Source organism: Triturus cristatus, chromosome 2_1 (assembly GCF_964204655.1).
Source record: "Triturus cristatus chromosome 2_1, aTriCri1.1, whole genome shotgun sequence".
Lineage (NCBI taxonomy): Eukaryota > Metazoa > Chordata > Amphibia > Caudata > Salamandridae > Triturus > Triturus cristatus.
In genome coordinates this window covers 1,032,547,612-1,032,571,969 of record NC_140581.1, presented here as the reverse complement: position 1 = coordinate 1,032,571,969, position 24,358 = coordinate 1,032,547,612, and the positions used below count along the sequence as shown (strand labels likewise).

General features: G+C 46.4%; 1 pseudogene; it reads left to right on the top strand.

Annotated features, from left to right (window-relative positions):
* The window catches only part of LOC146866276 (alcohol dehydrogenase class-3-like), a 177,471-nt pseudogene that overhangs the window by 139,856 nt on the left and 13,257 nt on the right, over positions 1 to 24,358 (top strand).

Here is a 24,358-nt window from a genome sequence, read left to right as displayed (position 1 = left end):
TTTCTGTTTGCATAGCGATGTCTTAAAGTATCAGTGACTTTGTTAGCACTCCCGTATCAGTTTTCAGGCAGCTTTGGTCTCTCTAGACTGTTTTCTGGTGACTCTAGTAAAAAGCAGGTCTGAAAATTACTTTTGCAGCTCCTAAAGTATTGAATCGTGTGTTTATATTTTTGGAGCAATGTTTGCTACTACTGTAAAGTTGCTTAGTAAGGATAGGCTCTGTTTTGCTTTTTTTGTGGTATAACCCAAGTACTCTAGCATGCAGCAAGATGCACTTCTATCATAACTGAGATAAAACTATTAATTTTGGGTGGGGGTAAGATGTGCTTGTGCATCCCGTCTGGTTATTCCATATGAAAAGACTAAGGTCCTCAATACGAGTCAGCTGAGTATGAGCCCCCCGAGTGTTGGATAAGTAGACCAAAATTTACAGTGCAGGAATTCTGCAAGGTAAATTCGAATGAGTCTCTAGCTGCTGCAACAACAATGCCGTATCAGCATTTTTTTCTTATGGGGGAAGCATACAATACTCCTTTGTCAGATAACACAGTCCCTCTGACCCCCTCCTACACGTCCCCACAACATTTACCATCTGCTCAAAGCAGGTGATCTATGCGTTAAACCTCACAGAACTGGAAATACCATGTGAGTTTATAATCAGAAAAGTCAGTCCCACAATAATTCCCAGTCTTGAGCGGGATTGGATTTGTAATTTCATAGTACTGGGGCGGGATTTACCACATAGGTCCTAATTTAGAGTTTAACAGTACTGACATCACTGTAAAACTGCATGTGATTTTACAGCTAAAATTACTAATTTGTGTGACCCACACCCCACTATATTACTTACTGCTCAGTCTCGGTCCACTTCTGTCCTTTTCATGTGGTGCGTTGATAATCTCACCAGGTGCCTTACTTGTACCCACAAATTACACTAGGGGATGCCAATTCTTACTGGCGTTCACCAACGTACTGTTAGCGAGCCTGCTCGCTATAAAAGGCTGGAACTTCGCGTTACTAGCGTAACGTAAGGTGGCCAAATCTCCGCTGGTGGGGTGGAATTTAACATCCACCCCTATCCGTTATGCAGTTCCTAGACACTGCTCTCAAGCAACAGCATCTAAAATGCCACTTTTGCTGATAAATAAATATATCTCGATAGGGCTAGATTGCAGGGTCCTGAACAGCCTGTAACCACCAGAGGAGAACCTAGAATGGAACTTGAAAGAACAGCTGAATGCCACAATTCAAAGCTACGGGAGGGAGGAATCTGATGGCTTCAAAGGTTCTTAAAAAGAAAAAAGTCTCAATAGGCTTTGGTGGCTGCCTCCTGGTTCATCAGCACAGATGGGGAAAATAACAAACAGCAAATTTTTGCAGGACTTAAAAAATCAGCTTTAGCTTGCAGTTTAATGTCGGCGTATTGTGAGATGAATTGATTAAAAAAAAAAAAAAAAAAAAAAAATGTGACCTGTGGTTGACGCTGACAGCCAAAGTTTTGGGTCCTCAAGTTTCCTGTATAAAAAATTGCTATCTCCTAGGAGAACTTGTGATGCCCTATCCTTCTAGTCTTTATGTCCTGAGGTGAAGGATTTGGAGTTCTTTAAGGTACTGAGTGAGATGGGTGAGGCAACACCACAATTTTCAGACACCCCTTCACTAGCCATGAAAGACAGAAAGCATGCCAAAAATTATGGAAGGAGCTATAAACGTACAGTTATGCCACTCAGTCTGGATCGTGAAAGAACTTTGAAAAGGGGAAGAATAGAAGGGAATCCATATAGCATCCCACTGGCCCTAGGAAGCGCTGCGCATTCAGGCTTAAATAAGACTTAATTGAGCAAATAGCCATGAAAGTATTGTTTTCGGAGCTGAACAGACTGAAATACTGGTCCTGAAAAAGGTTAGTGAGTTCACGAGCAAGGAGACAAAAATAATTGCTTACCAACCTAGGGTAACATTTTTTTGAGCAAAGTGACACTGTTGATTCAGCCAATACTGGACAACTGGATGTGGGTAGAGGATCAATCTTAGACCACCGTCACGCACAAGGTGTGTAGTTATTAAAGGAGAACTAGGTTCATATAGGCATCCTATGTGTCCCAGTCACAATCTTTTGATTTTGAAGGCTGTTCTTGTGGTTGAGAGAGTAGTTGATATTTATCCACCACTCCTCAGCCATGTTTTATTGAACCTGTTGTTGGAGAGACTTGATCCAGACCCGGGAAATTTATGTACACAATGTCCTAGAAACTGAGATGGAATGGTGGGGAAAAGTACACTGTGCAAATTTCAGTTTTGTCACGGTTAGGATAACGGAGCTTTCATGTAAGTGTGAATGGCCTGGTAGCTCTGGCGATTTGGAGTTGCTGGACTCCCTTTCCAAACTAACAACCTGAAGGTAGCCATAAGCATAAAGCTCATACGAAACATATGTTCCAAATAGTTGCATGCCATGAATGGTACAGGGAAGGGCAGCTGCGATGGACTAAATTATTAAAGCATCTGGACCTGGCAGTTTGGAAGCCAGTTTAGTGCCCACATTAGCAGGCTCTCAGTCAGTGATAGGTGTGGGTCTTGCACCTGCCCTCCATTGACCTGTCATACAACCTGTCACCTGTAATCATAAATTTGTGGTGAACTTGGCATGATTAGCTGGGTGAACATGGTGGGGGCAAATAATGCAGTTTAAAAAGCGGCCTGAGAGGCATAGCTACGATCGTCAAGATGACTGTCGCACTCTGAGTGTTCTGGACCACTCTGTCATCCGCTTGCATTCTCGCTGATCACAGAAGTAGTGGATACCCCAAACCACTCCTGTACACTCTGGTGATTGCCTTACTGGAATCCTGTTACTGGCGGCCACCGCTATTGTCTCCTGTGGCCACATGATCAGACCCGACCTGCACGCAAGATTGTGGCCCGCTAGGAATGCCGTGTCTGGGGTCCATGATCCGAGGCCGCCGAAGCTCTGAGGAGGGCTTGCGCCGGTAGTGGAACGTTTGTGCAGCCCCATGCGGCCAACAATTCTTTCTGTACATCATGACAATTTAAAATCCGGTGCGAGAAGACCGAGCCAGTTGCGCGTTTTAACCCACAAGCCAAGCCATTTACCACATACACGATCATACTGACATCCTCTCGCCTCATATAAAGGCTTATCCTGCAGTGCGCACCAGTCCATCCCTCTTTGCCATTGCAACACTATTGGGTGGAGGTAGGGTTCTTCCACTAGGTCGCTATGTCTCTTGGCCAGCAAAGTTTCAGCCTTGTGGTTAGATGTTTATTTTTTTAACCATCCATTTAGATCTTCGTTGGTGAACATAAGGAATGGAAAGTTTTGTTGGGTTATATCTTGGTTAACTACAATAGAGGTTTGAATGTGGCTGACAGTAGCTGTTTTTGAATGGGATGATGAACTTCTCACACCGTACTAGAGCGCAAGGGGCTTGGTGAATACGTTTTCAGTAACCAGCCATTTTGTATTTATTGTTATAGTGTCTTCAAATGACCTCCTTAGAACATTAAAAATTATTTACAAGATTCATACCCCATTCCTACTTTGGAAGCCTCAGTTTGCCATGGGTATTCTGTTTCTTATTGTTCCCTAAATATTTAGATTTGAGTGAATCCATAGCCTCAACCTCACTTGAAAGTTAAATTGTAAACCTACTGAGAAGATGGTTGCCTTGTGGCAATCGCATCATGTCCCATCAGAGGAATTTGGGGGACTCCAGTTGTAGAATTACCTCAACTTGATTCATTGTTGAAATCTTGTTAGTTTTTTCTGTGCACCAGTAGACCATGTACCCAGGTATTTTAAGGTTTCATTTGATATTTTGGCTCTGAGAATCCTTGGTACTCTCATTCTTCCATATATTCAGGATGCCACCAGTATCCTAAGAGCTCCAGACCAACTGGTACAATCATTCTGCTGTTCAGTGACTAGCATCACCATGGAGTCCTCGCGAGAGGCACCTGGGAGGCCGTCTTTTTACAGCTTATACATGTTCAGTGGTACTACTTTCCACATGTTTTGAATGGATGGTTGTTTGGTGACTTGCAGGTGGTTTGGTCAGTGAATGGCTTGGCCATGACTACACTATCAACCGGATTTGTCGAGTGCGTTAATTAACCAGAGGGGTATCCAGGTGCTTGTGAGAGGTGGAGCTACTTGGACAGCCAGGTCTTAAGTCTACTCCTGAAGTCGGTGAGGAAGTAGACGTTCGGAAGTGGATAGGGAGGTTGTTCCAGGCTTTGGCTGCGAGGTGGGAGAAGTAGCGTCCTCTGGTTCAGGTACGAAGGATGCTGGGGACTGTGGCGAGGACCACTGCGGCAGACTGCAGGTGTCTGGTGGAAGGTCAGGCGGTTGTTCAGGTATTCGGGTCCCATGTTGTGGAGGGCTTTGTAGGCGTGCGTGAGCAGCTTAAAGTGGCATCTAATTTTGACTGGTACCCAGTGCAGTCTACGGATGTGGTGGGTGATGTGGGCTTGTCTGGGCAGGTCCAGGATGATTCTTGCTGCTGCGTTCTGGATTGTTTGGAGGTGCTGGAGGAGGAGGAGGGTGGTGGTTCTGGCGTAGAGGGCGTTTCCGTAGTAAAGTTGACTGGTGATGAGGACTTCAGTGACCGTTCTTCTGGTGTTGGTTGGAATCCATCTGAAGACTACTTCTTGTAGTAGATTCAATTTACTTTCTGTGGTTATTTCGAAACCTGAACTGGCCGATCAGCCTTGGCCCAGTGCTATTTGCAACAAGATGCTTATTTAGATTGAATGCATCATCACTTTTGGATGTTGGGCCGCATTCATTGATTAAGTATCTGTTTCTCCTCGGTTTGATTACGTTTTCAGATTTCTGTGCAAGGAGAGGCCTTGTATAGCAAAAATCATGATTTGATGTGAGAAATGAAGTGAGAATGCCACAAGTGGTGCAGTACTTTTAATGAGGCTTTTTTAACTCTTGTTTAGAGGCACTTTAAAAAAAATATAGCGCGTGTAATTAAATTAAGCACTGAAAAGCTTTATAGATGTATCTTTTTTCTGGCCAACATTATGCAAATGTCTTGTAGTAAATCTCTTCATTGCTTCCTTTCTAGGCGATCATGTTATTCCACTTTACATTCCACAATGCGGAGAATGTAAGTTTTGGTTAAACCCGAAAACCAACCTCTGCCAAAAGATCAGGTATATATGTTAAGTTTTTGAATCACAAGCGGACATGTCTTTTATTGTGTTTATCATCACAACTGTGGCATCTTGCTTCATGTACACAAACCAGATGACCTTTTATCCATCTTTTCAAGTAGCTCGTGTAGTTTTTGCTTTTTCTCCTGTTCGTTTTCCCCCAATCCTACAATATATTATGTATGTGTATGGTAATTCTATAGCACAAACCTAGCAAGCAGGCAGCGGAGCACTGTAAATGGCCAAAGGCAATCCTAAAGTAAACAAGTAATCTGAGTGGAACTCTGGTTGTGGACGGTTAATGCATTGTGATTTACTGTTCGTTAAACAGTTGAGTCTGCAACTCTTTCCTAAATTGAAGGAAGGGGAGAGGATGTGGCCTAACTGCTAGGACGGTTGACCTCGAAGCTGGGGAACCGGGTTAGTCTCGGCAGGGACTGTAAACTTCCTGTGAATCTGGGCAAATCCCTCAATTTCCTCGTGCCTAACAAAAATGAATGTCTAATGTAACTGGTGCTCATGTAAAGGGCTTTGATACCTTTGGGTCGAGCTGGCGCTATATAAATGCCTCGCCCCCCCCCCCCCCCCCCCCCCCCAAAAAAAAATTATTGCTAGGCTGGTCCTGATGGACACTGGGATGGGCTCGAGATCCTTGGACATAGATGGAAAAGGCCTGTTGTCTTGTTTTTTTTTTTTTTTTACACTTCTTAGTCTGCACTCTGATGGTTTTCTTGCTCCGGGTCTGCCAAGATGGTGAGCTGGCCTTCCAGATAAGCAGCGGTGCTCGTTGTGATGGTTTTGTAAACTATGCAGCAGGTTTTGAGGGTGGTGCTGGCCGGCAAGAGGAGCCAATGGAGTTCCATCAAGATGGGGGTGATGTGATCAGATTACTTCAGTCTCTGGATGATACATGTTGCGGCATGTAGCATGTCCCTAAGGTTTGCCAGTGTGGCGTCTTGGAGACCATGGAGTGGGGCTTTCGCACCTTCCAGATGTGAGAGTTCAAAGGCTTGAGCACTATCCATACAAATTGAATCCGTTATGTGACCACCTACTATGTGTGATCGCTTCATTCACCAAGCGGTAAGTATGCTTTTAATTTAATCACAACTAAACATATAATGTGTATTTTGCATGTTGGACAGTAACCCACGGAACAAAACCTCACACCCAGACTCTGGATGTAACTTGTTCATTATGCTGCTGGTCATCGTCCAACCACATGTTCATTTTATAGCCACAGACTTAACGGCTAACCTCTTGTGTTTATTCAGCCATTCTAGCAAAACACACAAGATGATGGACGGAATGTTGCACATTGGCAAAACATTCACCCGCAGTCACAGATCTGGGTTTAATCCATTGTTATTTTGCTCACCACACCACTCCAGTTCAGACATGGCCATATACAAATCAGTCTTGACACTGTGTGCCTCATGGGAACAGTCCATCCCGAACTGCCAAGACATGTCTTCCCTGAACTGGAATCAAGCATCCTAGTAGCAAAATAACGATGGATTAAACCCAGATCTGTGACTGGGGGTGAACGTTTGACAATGTACAACATTCCGTCCATCTTTTTGTGTTTAATATTCAGCCATTCTAGTCACTTATTTTATGAGATACAGACAAACTAGCCCTTGAGCCTGTGGAAGACACCTGTGGCACGGTCCCACCTTCTTAGGTAATCTATTTCTCCTGTTTCTTTAACTACTATAAGCCATATATAAGATGGCCTTCATCGTATCAAGAAAACTCAAATGGGCTTCCCTGCCACGCTCTTAGTCCCCTCCTTGAACCACTTCTAAATCCCATCATTCAGTGCGTTGATGGTGAAGATGGTGATAGTGACCCTGAGCGCTTCGTACCTAGAACACTGATCCCTCCGACAGAATGAGAGAATCCACTTCCGCGCTGGCAGAGGAGAACCCGATGGGTGCCGCGCAGGCGGCATTGGCATAAGTGTGACTACAGGGATTTGCCTGTTTCCTCTCAGCTAATGAGGTCTAAAGGGAACTTAAAGTGGGCTCTGTCATTAATATAAGGCCTTTTGTTTCCTCTCTAACATGGTCTTTCACATTAGGAATAAGGCATGGATATAGAAAAGTCCTGAACGCAGTGACCCATATGGACAGACATTTTTGGCAGAAACATGTCGGCAATATAGGATGTTCATTTGATTTGCGTTAATCAATTTTTAACCATGGTATGGGTACCCAGTAAATAAGATATTCTGGGCATACCCATAAACTTCTTTATATCTGGACCCTTGCATTTGTCCAGAAAGGAACATCTACAAGCTACCACTGGGTTGCTTGAGCCCATCTGGAAAAGTTAATAACTTAACCGGATGAGGGGATACACCAGTGGGTGGATGAGGGGTCTTCTCTTACTGGCATAGACAGTAGTGTTTAGCCATTATTAGGCCCCGTACTATGTTGTGAATGATTAGTTTTATGTAGGTTATAGACTATCACCTCCCTTGGTTTGTGAAGCTACTTGATATTGTTTGTCCCAGGGAACAACAGGTAGACTAAGGGTTGCTATGTCCTAGCACAGGAGATCAACAGAATGAGGAGGTTGATGTGGTGGCAAGCGTGAAGGATGCGTGCGCGCTACAAAATGGAACTGTGACTGAAGAGTTCTCATACGTTGAGGAATTAATGGATGATGTTCTTAAGCGCATGAGAGATTACACCTGTAAGGGTTGGCCATCAAGAATAGCCCTTGCACTCTTGTCCAGGTGTCAGTGTAGTTCAGAGGTTTGTTTTGAAAGTTTACAGCTGAAGGCATCCATCAACTAATTGTCTGTACCAGTCACATGGGCATTTCAGCCCTTAAGAGCTTCTTAAGAACACATTTTTGGTGGCCTGAAATGGATGCAGAAGTGGATCGCATTGTGAAGTTATCGGGAACGTTCGGTGTGTTATAAGAATCTAAGGAAGACCACTTTTCCTTTGCACCCTGTACCATGGCTGGAGCTTGCTTGGCAAAAGTTAGAATTGGATTTTTCTGGTCTGTTCAGGAAAATGCCACCTCAGTTACAGTATGAATGTCTTCTTGTAGACTACTGATCAAAATGGCCTGAAGTTAAGTTTGTGGAAAGAGTGACAACTTTGAAAGTGTTAGAATATCCCAAGTAAGAATTCCTTGAGACAATAGTCAATAACCATGGGGTACACATTAATTCCAATGACGTGTTTGAGCTCATTTGTTGGCATGAAATTAACCTTGTATGATTTGACTTCAATTGTCTGGGTGAATGTTTTAGCCATTACTTAGAAGATGGTGTACTCTTAGCCATCCAAACCACAGAGCATTGTGTCAGACCATCAGGAAGAGGTTGTGGTCTTACTGTATTTCATCCTACACTGTAGCTCTAGAGTAAGCCCATTTCATTACACTAAGGAGACTGCTGGTATAAAAATCTGTCCGATGTTTTTCATGAATAAGTTCTTTTGAAAAAAAGAATGTGAGAATGATTGTCCGAGTATGATTAACGGTTGAGGAATGTCGCGCTAAATCTGAGCTACATCAGGATATCTTGCACAGAGCTACAAGTTGTGGATTCTCTCTGAGAGGTGTAGTTGCGATAAAACTTCTGGTCAAAGAAGATACGCTCCCAATGTAGTATGGAACACCAGGGCCCGCCCCGGTTCTCCATTTTAGCTTTACGGTTTAGCCTGACCTCTTTTTCTAATGGTGACTTTCTACATGTTTTACACTTAAGCGATAATATACTCAGAAGCTATTTTACGTGCAACTCCTTCCTTAGTAAGCATCATCATGTTGCTTGTCTACTGTCTAAGGCTAAGCACATAGAACACAATGCAGTTGTGGTTGATTGTCCAATTGGAGGCAGCTATAAGGCTTCAGACAAACCATCGCATCCACTCTGCACCTTTGACACAGTGATATTGAAACAGTGCTTTTATTTTGCCTCTACGCTACATTCAGCAAAGGAGCAATTCGGCTTGGATTATCCTGGAACGCTGTGCATACGCTGGTTGGGGGAGAGGGGGGTTAGGCTCTCCTAATGGACCTGGCCATGGGTACTCCCACTATGCTCTTGATAGTATAGATAGTATTAGGTAGGAGGATAATCATATAGTAAAGTTATAATGGTTAAACTGTTTCTTTTTCACTATTCTTGTAATGCTGGTTGGCACGCTCTGCCTAATAATTGCATCTCACATTTTCTATACAAGTTTAAGATTGTTTCAATAAATGTTTGAAAAGCCAGATTCATATCTTTTTTGGATTTACCTTGGGCATGCAAAAGTAATAACGAAAGGGTAGATCTGTTTCCACAATTTCTTTGGGAAATAAAAGTGGTCCTGTTCGAGGTTGCGGTCTGATACCCTGGTAATGTTAGGGGTTCAGATGGGGCACTATGAGCGAAGTAGGTGTTGGGCCAATATTTTCTGATAATATGTGGACTTAGTCCCCATATTCTTAAGTTTGCTGTCCAGATACACAGGCCTACTTAATTTGTAGGAACAGTATTACGCCAAGTTTTATAGGCCCATGAAAGTTGTAAGAATTACCAAAGGGAATATTATCACTCAGATGATTGATGTTGCAGTATTGACCATGTTGCCAAGCATGCATTCAAGTTCTTTCCCTTTCAAAGTGAAGGAGACTCTGTTTCTGAACAGGGGTATAACACTTTTGATATTCTGTTGTTGGTCACCGAAGAGAGTAATGAGAGTAAAACTACTGATGAAAGATTGGAATACGTTTGTGGTGAAACAACGAACCCTCTGACTTTGGATCCTTAAGCTCCTCCTAATGTTTAAGGACCAGCTGGGAGAAGGCTGCATTGCAGATCACATCGAGCATTTCTTGAACGCATACTCCATCATGGAGCCTTGTCAAGGAATAATTTTTGTATTATTCTCTTTATTTGTTGTGCTGTTTTCCTGTTCTGAGAGAAAAGATGTGTTGTATTCTTTACCTTTTTTTCCCTTTCCTCATGTTTCCCTTTTTCTGGTCCTCTGTTAAAATAATGGCCTTTAACCTTTTACAAATTACAGTTAACAATGTTCTACAATGTTTTTCTGAGTGGTCCTCAGATGCTTCTCTCCGATTTTCTGTCGAACTTTTGGAATGAATCCATTTTCTCCAATTTACCAGTGTGATTATTATACAGAGCACTGTTTCCAGAGGAATATGTTTTAGAGGTGAGCGTTAGCCTTTACCAGTCATTTTTAGGTCTCGACTGGTGAACACAGCGCGGAAGCGCTGTCGCCAGCGAGATGTATTGTTGCTGACTTGCCTCGGAAGTGGGACAGGAGATGAGCACGCGCATGCTTTTTGGTGATTGTAGTCTGTGGACGCGCTTTCAGGCTCACGGTGTGCACATCCCCTATCCCCTTTCCGTCCTCGCAAGCCAGCATGCAGTTTCACTTCCACTTTTTTCTTTTTTTTTTAAACTCGCCCCATCGTTGGAGCGGCCCGCAACGGCGGGTCCGCTCTGGAAATAAACATGGACACTGTGCCTTCTTCGGCACAACCACTGGACAAATGGAGAATCCCCCACTCACCCGGTCTGCGGGGGAATCCTCCTGAACGGTGGCTGGCTGCGGCGCGCTTCCGGAGCACTCCAGCTCCTCTATACTTCTGCCAGCACGACGCGGGGCTCTCTCCTTAGGCATGGGAGCCCCGCACTGCTATCTGCCGCTCTTCACCTGGGACCCGGGAATTCAGCTCCCGCACTTCCTCTCTGGCGCCGGGGCTCCCTCTTCACCACGGGAGCCCCGGAAGGGGACAGGCGCTGCCTGCACCGGCCAAACGCGTCGCCACTGGACACGCGAAAGTTACAGAGACCACGCATGCGCGGTCAGCCCTCGCCCTCCCACTATGTGGTGCTACGTTCTGTTTTGCTTGTTTTATGAAGTGAGTGAGGTTGTGTGCTTTCCTAGTCTGGGGGTGGTGTCACGAGGTGAGTGGGGTTGTGTTGTGTGATTGTTTCTGGGGATTGTGTGAGGAGTTGAGCGGGGCTGTGTAATTCTCTTGCATGGGGGTTGTTTGCTTTAATTTCGTCTGGGAGTTGAGTCATGGGGTGAGTGGTGTTGTGTGATTCTCGTCAGGGGGTTGTCATGAAGTGAGTGGGGTTGTGTTGTGTGCTTGTTTCGTCTGGGGGTTGTGAGTGGGGTTGTGTTGTCTCCGGCTTTACCCGCCAGCCTCACACGCTCTTTTCGTGTCGTTTCTGCTGTATTTTGGTTTGTCATGTTGAGGGCCTGTGCGGCCCCAGGGCCCTCCAGGTGTCCCCTGTCAGGTGTGACAGTTACTAAACCCACTCATGTCACCATATGCTGGTAGCGGCAGCCCTTCATGCATAGGTAAATAATGGGACAAGTGACACTACAAGTACCAGCATGCAATTGAACAAAGATGTCAGGCCTGTCAGAAGTTCACGTTTCGAAACAAGCCAGTCTGGGAGCTATAGGGTTTAGGGTGATGCAAGTGGTGACTAGAAGGGCAGACTGAAAACCAGGATGTAAATATTGTGTGACCTGGCATACATTTACAGGCAATCACTCTAAATGTAACATAACACGGATGCCGCATAACTTCACCATATAGAATTAGCCCCTCCTGTTTTTTCTGCTGCTGTGGTTAATAGTAACGGACTGTGTTTTCAAAAAGCGATTCCAATTGCATCAGAGGCCCGCGGAGCCTTTAAAAGCGGGCCTTGGTAATGTGTCTTAATTGTGTGCACCAAATCTGTCTGAGGAGCACGGGCTCGTCGCGGAGTGTTGAAAAGGAAAAAAGGGGAAACGGAGGCAAATAATTTTTTGTCTGCGTTTGAAAATGTTTGATGCTCGGAAAAGCCCTTGGCCAGAGCAGGCTCGCGCCCATGGTCTGATACAATCCTTTTGTGAATGTAAAACTAACTATACTGTTTCTTCCGACAGACTTGGGTTGGTGGTGGGTAGGGCATGGGGTGTGAAATGTGTAAACTAACACGAGATCACTTGCACGATGACAGTGCAAATGCATTTTGTGTATATTTGTGACGCAGTCTATGTCCAGAACCCAGTAGAATGAGACCAATGTAATTTACAATGCTAATAGCTCAAAACAATGTCACTGAGAGACCTATTGCGTTGTAAATGCTTGTTAAACAGGGATTCCAAATTTGCAATGCTGTCCATAAACTTTCTTTGCAAAGTACATCCTCACCAGTTACAAGCTCCATGTAATTGTTCCTTATCTAGTTTGAAGAATGTTAAACTCTATATTTTCACCCAGACTGAAGCCTGTTTTGTCCTATTTGAGCATGCTGGATAGTTTTCTTTCTAGACTGTTTTCCGAATTATCGAGGTTTCATCTCACCCAGCCCATTTTGTCAAGTGGACCTTCATCACTACTATGCAAACCGTGTACCTATATCTTGATCATGTACACAATAGCCATTATGAAATTGTGCAGCTCTTCCCAGCTCTAGTGAGGCTGTTAGACATTTCATACAGAGGGAGAAGATGGCTGATTCTCTCTTGCTTACCATCTCTGGAAAGTTGTTACAGCATTAAGCGCAACTAGTTAACTTAACATCTGTTTCAGATGCATTTTGCTACTTATGATTGTGATGATCCCTGTGGGAAGTTGGCCTGGTATATGCTGGTCACTAGTTAAAGTGGCCACCTTGCACCAGTACAATTCGATTCATATGGTAGTAGGTTTAAGACCACCTTTTAAAGAAAGCTATCCTAGTGGTAGCTGTGGAGAGCAGCCTTCAGGCTAAGTCTTTAGAGGAATGTAAAGCAGCTTGTTTTACCTTCTAATCTCTTGAATCACTAAATGAAAGGACACCAAACAGGTGTATGTATATATGTGTGTGTGTGTGTATGTATATATATATATATATATATATATATATAACACACTCTACTAATCTCTTTATGAGAAAAGTCAAGGACATATGCACAAATCAACATTTCACAACAAGTTGAGAACAAATATGGCTGGGGCGTACCAGACCATATACTAAAAAAGACTTAAGAATATCGACTTGCGAGTGGACAAGGCCTCGGGCCTTCAGAAGCGCTGGGGCCTCACTGATCCACCCAAGGCAGGTAAGTAAAGGACCCACGGGCGATACATGCTGTGTGAGAACACAGCCACGGATCCCAATAGACTTCAATGGAGCAAGTCGCGGTTGGAATGTTAAAGTTTTAGGATACTTCGGAAGAGTCTACAAGCAAGTCACTTACAGGGTAAGTAGTTCTAGAGCCAACACACACAGCAGCACCGTAGTGCTGGAGTCACCTCACCCAGGGAAGCGGGTGCATAGGTGTCTGTTGGTGTCGGGTCGCGGCGTCGTTTTCAATGGGAGCCAAAGAAGACTTGCTGCTTGTGAAGACAGGAGAAGTGTCCGGTGGAATCCAAGGCTGGATTCAGAAGAAAGAAGACCTGAAAGCAGAGGGGACAGTGTTCAAAGTCACTTGGCAGTGACCCGGGGCAAGGAAGATGGATGCCCACAGTCGTCTGGTGATTTCAGGTGACCACGGGTGTCTTGACTGTTCAGCCACTTGGTCCAGGAGGCGTCAACGACGACCAGGAGCTGGATTCGGCATGTCACACCAAGTCTGCAGCTTACTGTGTTGTCGGCGACCAGATTGGAGCCAACAAACCTTGGCAACAGCAAGTCTCCTGGAAAGTGTAAAAAGTCAGCGGTGCAGACCAGCAAGGTCTGAGGGACTCACCCAGCGAGGGTAAGTCAGTGCAGGCCTGGAGCAACCAGGTGAGCCCTTTGGTTCTGTGTAAAAGTCTTCTGGGGACCCACAAGCCAGCCGGCAAAGGATCGCGAAGGCGCCTCGGGAGGATTCACTCACCAGGAGCCCACGGTCACTCGGGACGAGTTAGGCCTCTGATCTTCGGAGGAAATCCTGCTGGAGGCTTGGACCACACGTGGTCCAATGCACAAGTTCGTAGAACGTCGTGAAGGGGTTGCACTCAAATAGTGCCCGGTACCCAGGCATTGCAGTTCCTCGTCACTCGTGGGGTCCACTTGCCTCCGCGTCGCTGGGGACTCACGATGGCCTTGGAGAAGTCTGGAAATCCACTTCCGGGGCTGCAGGTACTTCGGACTCCAGCGGGAAAGTTTGCAACCGTTGATTCAAAGTTTTGGTGCCTGCCAAGCAGGGGAGTCACTCCTTGACTCCAAGGGAGATTATTCAGTCTTCCAGAGGTAGTGGAACGTCAAAGGTCCAGGATTCTTCTTCAGAGCGTCGTCCAGGGTTATCTTGTTTGCAATGGCAAGGGTTCCCTAAGTTATACTACAAGGAAGGGAGGGACTAGCTTTATGACCCCGCCTATGGGAGGGTCAGGGGAGTGGGTGGCTACACCCACTTCCCTTTGTCCAGTTTTGTGCCAGAGCAGGGGCTGGTAGCCCCTGAACCTGTTTGAGCTGGCATATGCACAGAGGAGCCTACTGCTCCCCCAGTGCAGGACTTCAAAGCACTCTAGGAGTGCACCCACCCAGCCCCAATACACTAAATCCTGTCTGGAAGGTGGTTACACCTCCCTGTGACAGGATGCCTATTGTCGGGCCTCCTCCACTGCGAGTTTCGGTCAGCAGCAGGAGGGCAGCCCAGTGTCTGTGCTGGTGGCATTCATTTTGTGATGCCAGGGCTCTTCAGGATTCTACCGTGTTTCCACAGTGGGTACATGTCTATCCCTCTAGAAGGATGGGATTATACTCCCACACCAGTTACTGGTGTGGGGGTATGATTCCAAAGCGTTTGACACCAAACACGACATATTTTGATGCAGTCATTCCAAAGTTAGCATTTGCCGTTGGGTTATAATGCACTTAATAGTATATGGTTTAACCGCATCCACAAACAGCTACAGAGAATGGGCTCTGAGAGCTGCAGAGGGGCCTTGCTCAGGCAGAGGCACCCCCTCACATGGAAACCAAGCACCCTGCCCTCAAGATTGATAGGGCCTGCCTTAGGGGTGACTGATAGGTTTATGTGTGTGTATGGTGAGATATAGGAACCTATACCTCAGTGAGGAGTGCTAACACTACCTTGCCCAGGCTGCAGTAGCAGGCCTGTGGTGTCAGATTGAGTCTGCTTCCCAAGGGTGGCATAATACATGCTTCAGCCCCTGGTAGGCCTGTGAAGTACCAATGCCCTAGGTACCTAAGGTACCATATACTAGGGGCTCATAAGGTACCACAGTATCCAATCACTAGTGCATCTAATATGCACTCCAAGTTGTTAGAGCGAACAGAGAGGCTGGGGCCCTGATTAGCAGGGTCCCTGATTAGCAGTGTCCCAGCCAGACTATAGCCAGAAACCAGTGTAAACATCAGAAAAAAAGTGGGGGCAACAGAAGTGCAGATCCTACTCTACTACAACCCATGCCCCCCCCCCCCCCCCCTTGGAAAAGGTGTTTTTCCCCGTTGTGCTAACCAATGTGTACATTTTACCAGTATACTATTGATTCCATCTTCTTGATGTCATTTTATAGCGCACACTCTGCATTTAAAATAATGGAGGGGTCTATGCCTGATCACATTTTTATTGGACAATTGCCAACTGCAACAGTGAAGTGCTGCCTCGGTGATCTTCCCGGTAGGACCCAGAGATTAAACCATAGACTAAAGGCATGTTTGCTCAGTTCTATTCCCTCCTTTGAAACTTCAACCTACAATGATCCATTAGCGTTTAGATGGAAGAGTATAGGGGACACAATTACCTTTTGCCAAATAGGAAGTCAATCCACATAATCATACAAGACGTTTTTAAGAAATTGGATTATGAATTGGGGTGAATAACTACCCACCTCTAGGAACTGTCCCAACCCTTATCAATGCGAAACCTCAGTCACTAAATTAATCTGATCTCAACCCCAGACAGGCTTAACCTTAGGTAATTTCGAAGTATATATGCAGTACCGAAACAGTATTAAAGTCAAATGCAAAACGATACACAATCCACATAAGAAAAAGAGTAACCTTTATAATATTGACCCCCAAAAAGACAATCCAATAAGGGACACAGGAAATATGATTCTTTTAAATTTGTATGGCTCCAGGCCCTCAGGGTAGGCACTTAGGCGCTCACAGGGTGTCGGACAGAAGTCAACAGCTGGGTCAATTTCAGGTCCTGTAGCCACTGGGCTGCTGGGTACTTCAGGAAAAGGCTTCTTGTTGTTTTCCTCCAGTCACACAGGAGGCCAGAAAACTGGCCTCTTAAGTCAATTTCTTTGTCCTGGGTATAAGGGGGAGCAGGTACAGTCCTCGGATCATCTTCCACGGGTCCAAAAGGTGGACTGAAGTGGGTGCCTGGAGGTGCCCCATATATTCCTAGCACTAGCCAGTGAGTGGGGGTGACACCTGATCCATCCCTTACCAATGCTGTTAAAGTTCCCAGGCCTGACCTATATTTTGCAGGAGTTCCAGTTTGCTTTATTGCACCTACTCAAATGTCACATGTCTGCATTTACAAGATGGTAAAAATATTTGGGTACTCTAAACTTGGTCTGGGTGAGTGTGGGAGGGGCAAGTATACTGTGTTAATCGCAGTGTTATCATATACCTCACTCTAAAATCCCGTTTTAGGCATGCTCTATACCCACAACAGCACAGGCTGGTAGGTCAAAGGCAGGGTTATTCATCCACCAAACAGGTGATATACAAGGATTGTCATGGCATCATGTTCTCTCCCTTTCAAGTGTGCTCCAATTGGTATATGTGGCTCAATAGACATGTGCTGTCAAAAGGAGGCCCACAGCTCCCACCGTGCATGTTCGAGGCATGTGGGCTGCTGAATTCATATCTGTGCATAGATCGCCGCCTAGTGTTGGGTCCGGATGATTGCACATTGTTGTCCTGGAAGAGTCTTCGAAGTATCACAAGATAGGTGACTCCTCCCCTGGACCACAGTGCGCATGGGCATCCTCTCCATCCTTAGATTGTTTTTTTTCCGCCATTGGGTTCGGATGTGCTTATCTTAGCTCAAGTGAGAAATTCAGTTTAAGGCCAAAAGGCCTTTAGTTATCGTCGGTACTGTTCCCGTTCGGTATCGACTAGTTTCTTTAGTGCTTTAGCACCTTCTTCTAGCTTTTCGGATCCGCTTGGTCCGAACATCGAACTTCGATCGACAATGGAATAGAGGACTCCATTCAAAAGATGTCCTTTATGCCACGCGAAATACCCTCACATCGACGTCCACCCGGTATGCAACAAATGTCTCTCACCGGATCACGATGAGTCAATGTATGGCCTGTGCCCGATTCCGCTCGAAGACTCTCCGGAATCGACGGGCAGCGCGATTGGAGGCGCAGCAATCTGCGCCTGCCCCGGCCAACATCTTTAGCACCGAAGACGAGGACGCCGAGAGCGTGGAGGACGTAGACTCCAGCCCCGCTTCCGAACACGACTCCCGATCGGAAGACGACGATGAGGTGATCTTTCAGAGAGAAGTCGTCGTCGAAGAGGTAGGAGACTACGATGAGGCCTTTGGGGCAGAGGAAGATAGCTCCAGCGAGGAGCTAGGCCAACCCGTCGATACGGAGGCCGAAAAAATACGTCGTCATAAGGCTCAGGTCGAGGGATCGCCTTCGGGTCTTACCCAAGATCAATCTCACGGTTCTTCGGCCCCGCCTTCAGGCCCGGCCTCGAACATTTCGCAAGAGCCATTATTATCTAAGCGACTGGATTCCCTTCAACGAAACCGAAACCATCCATCGCACCAGTTCCATCGAAACCAAAAGTGAAACTGGTCGTGATCGGCACGAAGGCCTCGAAGCCCTCGACTCCTTCAACGCCGGCAAAGGTCATAGGCTCCGACCGCGCAAAAAGGGATTTCGGTGCCGAGCTCACCGCAGCGGATACGGGTGCCGAGCCGAAGAAAAAGGCCCTCGGTCCCCACAAGGCGCCTCGGCCTCTGGCACCGAAGACATCGGCCCCAAACACCAAAGTCAAGGTGGCCACCCCGTCTGCGTCGACGTCTAAAACGGCGGCGCCTGCCAAGTCATCGACTCCAACGAGCGTCGATACCTCCCTTCGGATCGATGACCCCATGACTGCAAAGAAGTCGGGTGCCGCTTCGACGCCTACCTCCAAGGTGCCGACCGGTTCCAAAGAGCCATCTGCGTTTACCGTGCAACAGGTCTCGGCATCGTTGCAACGCATCAGAGAGCGGGCAGCCCTCCACTCCACGTCGGGTCCCGACACGCACAAGGCTTCAAAAGCACTCTTGGCGCCGGCCAACATCACGTTTGGGTTGCCGCCGCCCACGGCGTCGAAACTATTCGAGATTCTGACACGTGTCCGCCAGACACAGTCCCCATCCACAGGACAAACAGATTTCGAGCCTTCACAGTCACAATTTATCGACGCCAACACTGGTAGGTTGATGCTCCGCAAGCGGAAAATCACGCCAGAGAGGGGATTGGACTCCTACAAAATTCCTCTCAAACACAAATTGCCAGCAGGGTCAGAGCCAGTGCTTCATGAACACTTTCAACCCTTCCATCAGGATCCACCGTCCTTTTCTCCTACGCCTTCAGAGGCAGACGCAGTAGAGGACTATGTAGGGGATGATACCACCTACCTTGGGGATATCCATCCTGATGATCAAATGCAAGACCCAGATCAGGCATGGGATGACCCCACAGACCAGGGTACCGCACCAGATACCCATGACACGCAGCTTTATAACATAGACATCTCCCACAGAGGACACTGCTGCCTTTAATGCCCTCATAGAACGGGCTGCTGCCAATCATGGAGTAGAACCCCATTCTGACACTGTCGAAGAAGACTTCTTGATGGACACTTTCGCCTCTTCCGAAAGAACTGTCAAGACTCTGCCCATGTTAAAAGGAGTTCTCAAACCTGCAAAAGACATTTTTAAGGAAACAACCATGGCACGGGTGCTAAACCCCAGGATTGAAAAAAAAATACAAGCCTGCACCCGGAGACCCTATGTACATTAGGGGCCAGTTACCTTTGGACTCCATGGTGGTTGCTAATGCTCGCAAAAGAGCCCACTCACAAACAGGTGATGCTCCTCCCCCAGACAAGGAGTCCAAAGTGCTGGAGACATCAGGCAAACGGATTGCAGCGCAAGCAGCAAACATCTGGCGCATTGCCAACACACAGGCACTCCTGGCCCGTTATGATAGGTCCCACTACGACACACTAGAGGCACTACTCCAACACTTGCCAGATGAATATAAAGAGTCAGCGGAGCTCCTCATCAGAGAGGGACAACTCCTTACCAATGCATCCATCAAGTGCGCACTGGATGCAGCCGACACAGCGGCGAGGGCAATCAACACAAGCGTCATATTGAGAAGGCATGCATGGTTGAGAATCTCAGGCTTCAAGCCGGAGATCCAGAACAATATCTTAAATCAACCGGTCAACCCAGACTATTTATTTGGCCCTGAAGTTGACACTACCCTCGAAAATTAAAAAAGACACTGACACTGCGAAATCAATGGGGGCTCTGCAGACGCAGCAGTTTCGTAGTGGCTCCTTTCGTCGCCCCGGGAATAGAGGAGCAGCTAGAGGTCAGGGGTCACAGCAGCAGTACACTAAAGGGGGCACACAAAGTACCTATGATAAAACCAACAGAGGTGGCTATCGTGGCTCCAGCACCAAGGGCAGAGGACGTGGTTACGGCAACACCAGGTCCTCCCCCCAAAAACAAACAGTGAAGCCCTCTCCCTGCCCCCCCGACCACATAACACCTGTCGGGGGGAGACTCCAACGGTTCCTGTCAGCGTGGAAAACCATCACCACAGACAGGTGGGTCAGGGACATTATCCAGCACGGTTACTGTCTCGAATTAACGTCCACTCCACCCAACATACCGCCAAAGCACCGTCCTATGTCCGTAGAGCACTTGGCATTATTGCAGCAGGAAGTGCTAAATATGCTGCAAAAAGGTGCAATAGAGGTCGTGCCCGTCAACCAGCAGGGGACAGGGGTGTACTCTCTATACTTCCTAATCCCAAAAAAGGACGGGTCGCTCAGACCTATACTAGACCTGAGACCCCTCAACCAATACATTCTCTCAGAGCATTTCCATATGCTCACCCTACAGCAGGTTCTCCCGCTACTCAGTCAAGGAGACTTCCTAGCCACACTAGACCTAAAAGATGCGTATTTCCACATACCCATACACCCATCACACAGGAAATTTCTCAGGTTCACTATTCAGGGACATCCCTATCAATTCAAAGCTCTCCCCTTCGGAGTAACAACAGCACCCAGGGTCTTTACCAAGTGCCTAGCAACAGTGGCTGCACATCTACGGAGGCAACACATTCACGTCTTCCCTTACCTGGACGACTGGCTTGTTCAGGCAAAGTCAGCCCAGCAATGTGCCAGCCACATGTCCCTCACCATTCACCTTCTTCACAGTCTGGGATTCTCACTAAATTACCCAAAATCACATCTCCATCCCGCACACGTATGACAGTACCTGGGCGCGACCATAAACACTCTGGCAGCCACAGCTCAGCCAAATTTAGTGAGGATCAACAGCATGCAACTGCTGATCTAAAAGTTCAAACCTCAACACTGCCTTCCTGCGTGAGTGTTCATGCAGTTGATAGGCGTGATGACCTCCTGCATTTTCATGGTCCCGCACGCGAGACTACATATGCGCCCGCTTCAGGAGTGCTTGGCACGTCCATGGAATCAAGCTCACGGGCAATTAAAAGACCTAGTGTTGGTGAGCGGTCGGGCATACAACTCTCTGCATTGGTGGAATCCACAAAACCTTTGCAAGGGCCGATCGTTCCAAGAGCCTGTTCCACACATAATACTGACAGCGGACGCCTGTCTCCAAGGTTGGGGAGCTCATGTACTCACTTACACAGTGCAGGGACTATGGACAACGCAACAAAAGAAGATGCACATCAACGTTCTGGAACTGATGGCGATCTTCCTAGCCATGAAGGCATTCAAAGTACACTTGTGCAACAAAGTCGTGTTGATCCGGACGGACAACATGACTGCCATGTACTACATACAGAAGCAGGGAGGAACGCACTCTCCACAGTTGTCTCATCTGGCTCAGAGCATGTGGAAGTGGAAGTGGGCCATTCAGAGGAACATATTCCTCATGGCGGAACACCTCCCCGGCAAGGACAACCAGATGGCGGATCTGCTCAGCAGACACAGCCACCAGATGCACGAGTGGGAGCTACATCCGTCAGTTCTCCAACCGTACTTCCAGCAGTGGGGTCATCCAGAGATAGACATATTCGCCACAAACGAAAACGCAAAATGCCAAAGCTTTGCCGCCAGGTTCCCACATCCACAGTCACAGGGCAATGCGATATGGATGAACTGGTCCGGCAGATTTGCGTACACTTTTCCCCCAGCGCCATTGATACCGCTGGTGGCACGCAAACTGCGACAACAGTCACGGACACTCATCCTAGTTGCTCCCACATGGGCGCGCCAACCATGGTACACCACCTTTCTAGAACTTTCCGTGGTGCCGCATCAAAGGCTGCGGATCAAACCCGCACTTTTGACGCAGAACCATGGCGAAATTCAGCACCCAGATCCGCAACAGCTGAACCTGGCAATCTGGCTCCTGAGGTCTTAGTTTGGCTACCTAAACCTGCCACCTGACTGTATGGAGATCATCAAGGAGGCCAGGAGACCCACTACCAGAGCTTGCTATGCGGCTAAATGGAAGAGGTTTGTCATTTACTGCACCAACAATGACATTACCCCGCTGGACGCATCCATTCAAAACATCATCTGTTACCTCCTACACCTATACCGATGCAATCTCGCATACAACTCAATACGTATCCATTTAACCGCGATAGCAGCATATCTCCAAAACAGGCAGCACCTCTCTTTATTCAGAGTGCCTGCCATCAAAGCCTTCTTGGAGGGACTCAAACGAGTAATCCCCCCAAGACACCCACCGGCACCAGTGTGGAACCTCAATTTGGTCCTCACCAGATGAATGGGTCCACCCTTTGAACCTCTCCATTCATGCGAGATTCAATTCCTCACCTGGAAAGTAGCTTTCCTAGTGGCAATCGCTTCGTTAAGAAGAGTTAGTGAACTCCAGGCACTAACCATTCAAGAGCCATTCATACAGGTTCACGCAAACAGGGTTGTACTACGTACCAACCCCAAATTCATGCCCAAAGTGATATCGCAGTTCCACATGAATCAAACTATTGAACTGCCTGTTTTCTTTCAAAATCCACAAAATGTCGCAGAGAGAATGCTCCATACACTAGATGTAAAGAGGGCCTTCATGTACTATATAGACAGAACTAAGGACTTTAGGAAAACAAAACAACTTTTCGTTGCCTTTTCTCCACAACACAAGGGCAACGCCATTTCCAAAGCAGGTATAGCCAGATGGATCATTAAATGTATTCAAATTTGCTATCAAAAAGCTAAACGCACATTAACGATTCCCCCACGAGCCCACTCAACACGAAAGTTAGGGGCGTCCATGGCTTTCCTAGGAAACATCCCTTTACAGGAAATATGTAGAGCAGCCACATGGTCCACTATACATACATTTACCAAACACTACTGTGTAGATGTACACTCAAAACAGCAGGCAGCTGTAGGACAGGCTGTTCTCAAAACTCTTTTTCAGACTGCTGCAGCTGGCACGGGTAGCCGCCGCTAATGGAGGTACTGCTATATATTCTATGCACAGATATGAATTCAGCAGCCCACATGCCTCGAACTGAATATGCTACTTACCAGTATGCATCTGTTCTTGGCATGTAGGGCTGCTGACCTTCATATCGCCCACCCTCCTCCCTGGCGCCTGTAGCGGCTGCAGCACTCAGAATTACTGTATAGCATGGTCATCACTTACTGTATCTACTCCATCACTGCCACAATGGCGAAAAACAATCTGAGGATGGAGAGGATGCCCATGCTCACTGTGGTCCAGGGGAGGAGTCACCTATCTTGTGATACTTCGAAGACTCGTCCAGGACAACAATGTGCAATCATCCGGACTCAACACTAGGCGGCGATCTATGCACAGATATGAATGTCAGCAGCCCTACATGCCAAGAACAGATGCATACTGGTAAGTAGCATATTCAGTTCTGCTGAACTCAGAGGAGTCATCCTATTTCTTTTATTTCGGTTAAATAAAACCATAAAGGGTACATTATAAACATTTGAAATGGTAATGCAGTAAAACGTGCAGTTTCATTGTGCAAAACAATTTTAAGAAACTGAGGAATTTCGGTCCAATAATACAAAACTCATCATATGTTCTTTAAGATCCATAATATTATAAAAAAGGGTAAGATTCCAATAAAACATCCCAAAACTGAAAATATTTACAAAGAGGAAAAGTGAAAACTTAAATAACAGGGTACAAAGCCAGTCATAAAAACAATTGGAACAGTACATTAAGTATATGTGAAAGTCTTCTCTGCCCATTCAGGCCTGCCTATTGTCTACTCCTGCGAGGCATTTCACACCTATTCAATGCTGATCACTGCCAGGGTGAAGCTGGAAAGCCAATGCAAGTCAGTCTCCAGGAACTTCAGGCAGGAAAAAGGAAACTTTTGTAAAATTACTTTTCCTTAATATTTTTTCAAAATCCGACTTCAGCTTTGAATCTAATTCTTTTATAACTATTAAAAAGTTATTTAAATATTTTTCTAGTTTGTCCCAAGCGCAAGATACAGTGTTAGTATTTTAATATGTACTTTGACTTTCTCAATAGGACAGCTAAGCCTACCACAGTGAAAATAGCTTTTTGGCCTAGTCACTGTGTGGATGTGGTAATAACTATACATGTCTTACTTTTTAATACTATGCATCCTCCCTTGTAGACAGCAAGGCTTACATAGGGGTGACTCTAATATTTTAAAGGACTTTTTTTACCTGTCAAAAATATTTTGACAGGGTACATTACAGGATTTACACTGCAAAAGTCAGAAGACCGTGGTAGACCTGAGCCATGATTGCACTGTCACTGATGTGGCGGCACAGAATGTGCTGCAGGTCACAAGTGGCCTTAAAGTTCCAGGCCCTCTGTACACTCGGTACTCCATACACTAGGGACTTTTAAACCAGTTAAACATGGTTAAAAAAGGGGTAAGCCAATTTTACCATATTTAAAGGGGGAGCACATGCTCTTTAGTACTGGTTGATAGGGGTAAGGTGTACAGAGTTCTAAAG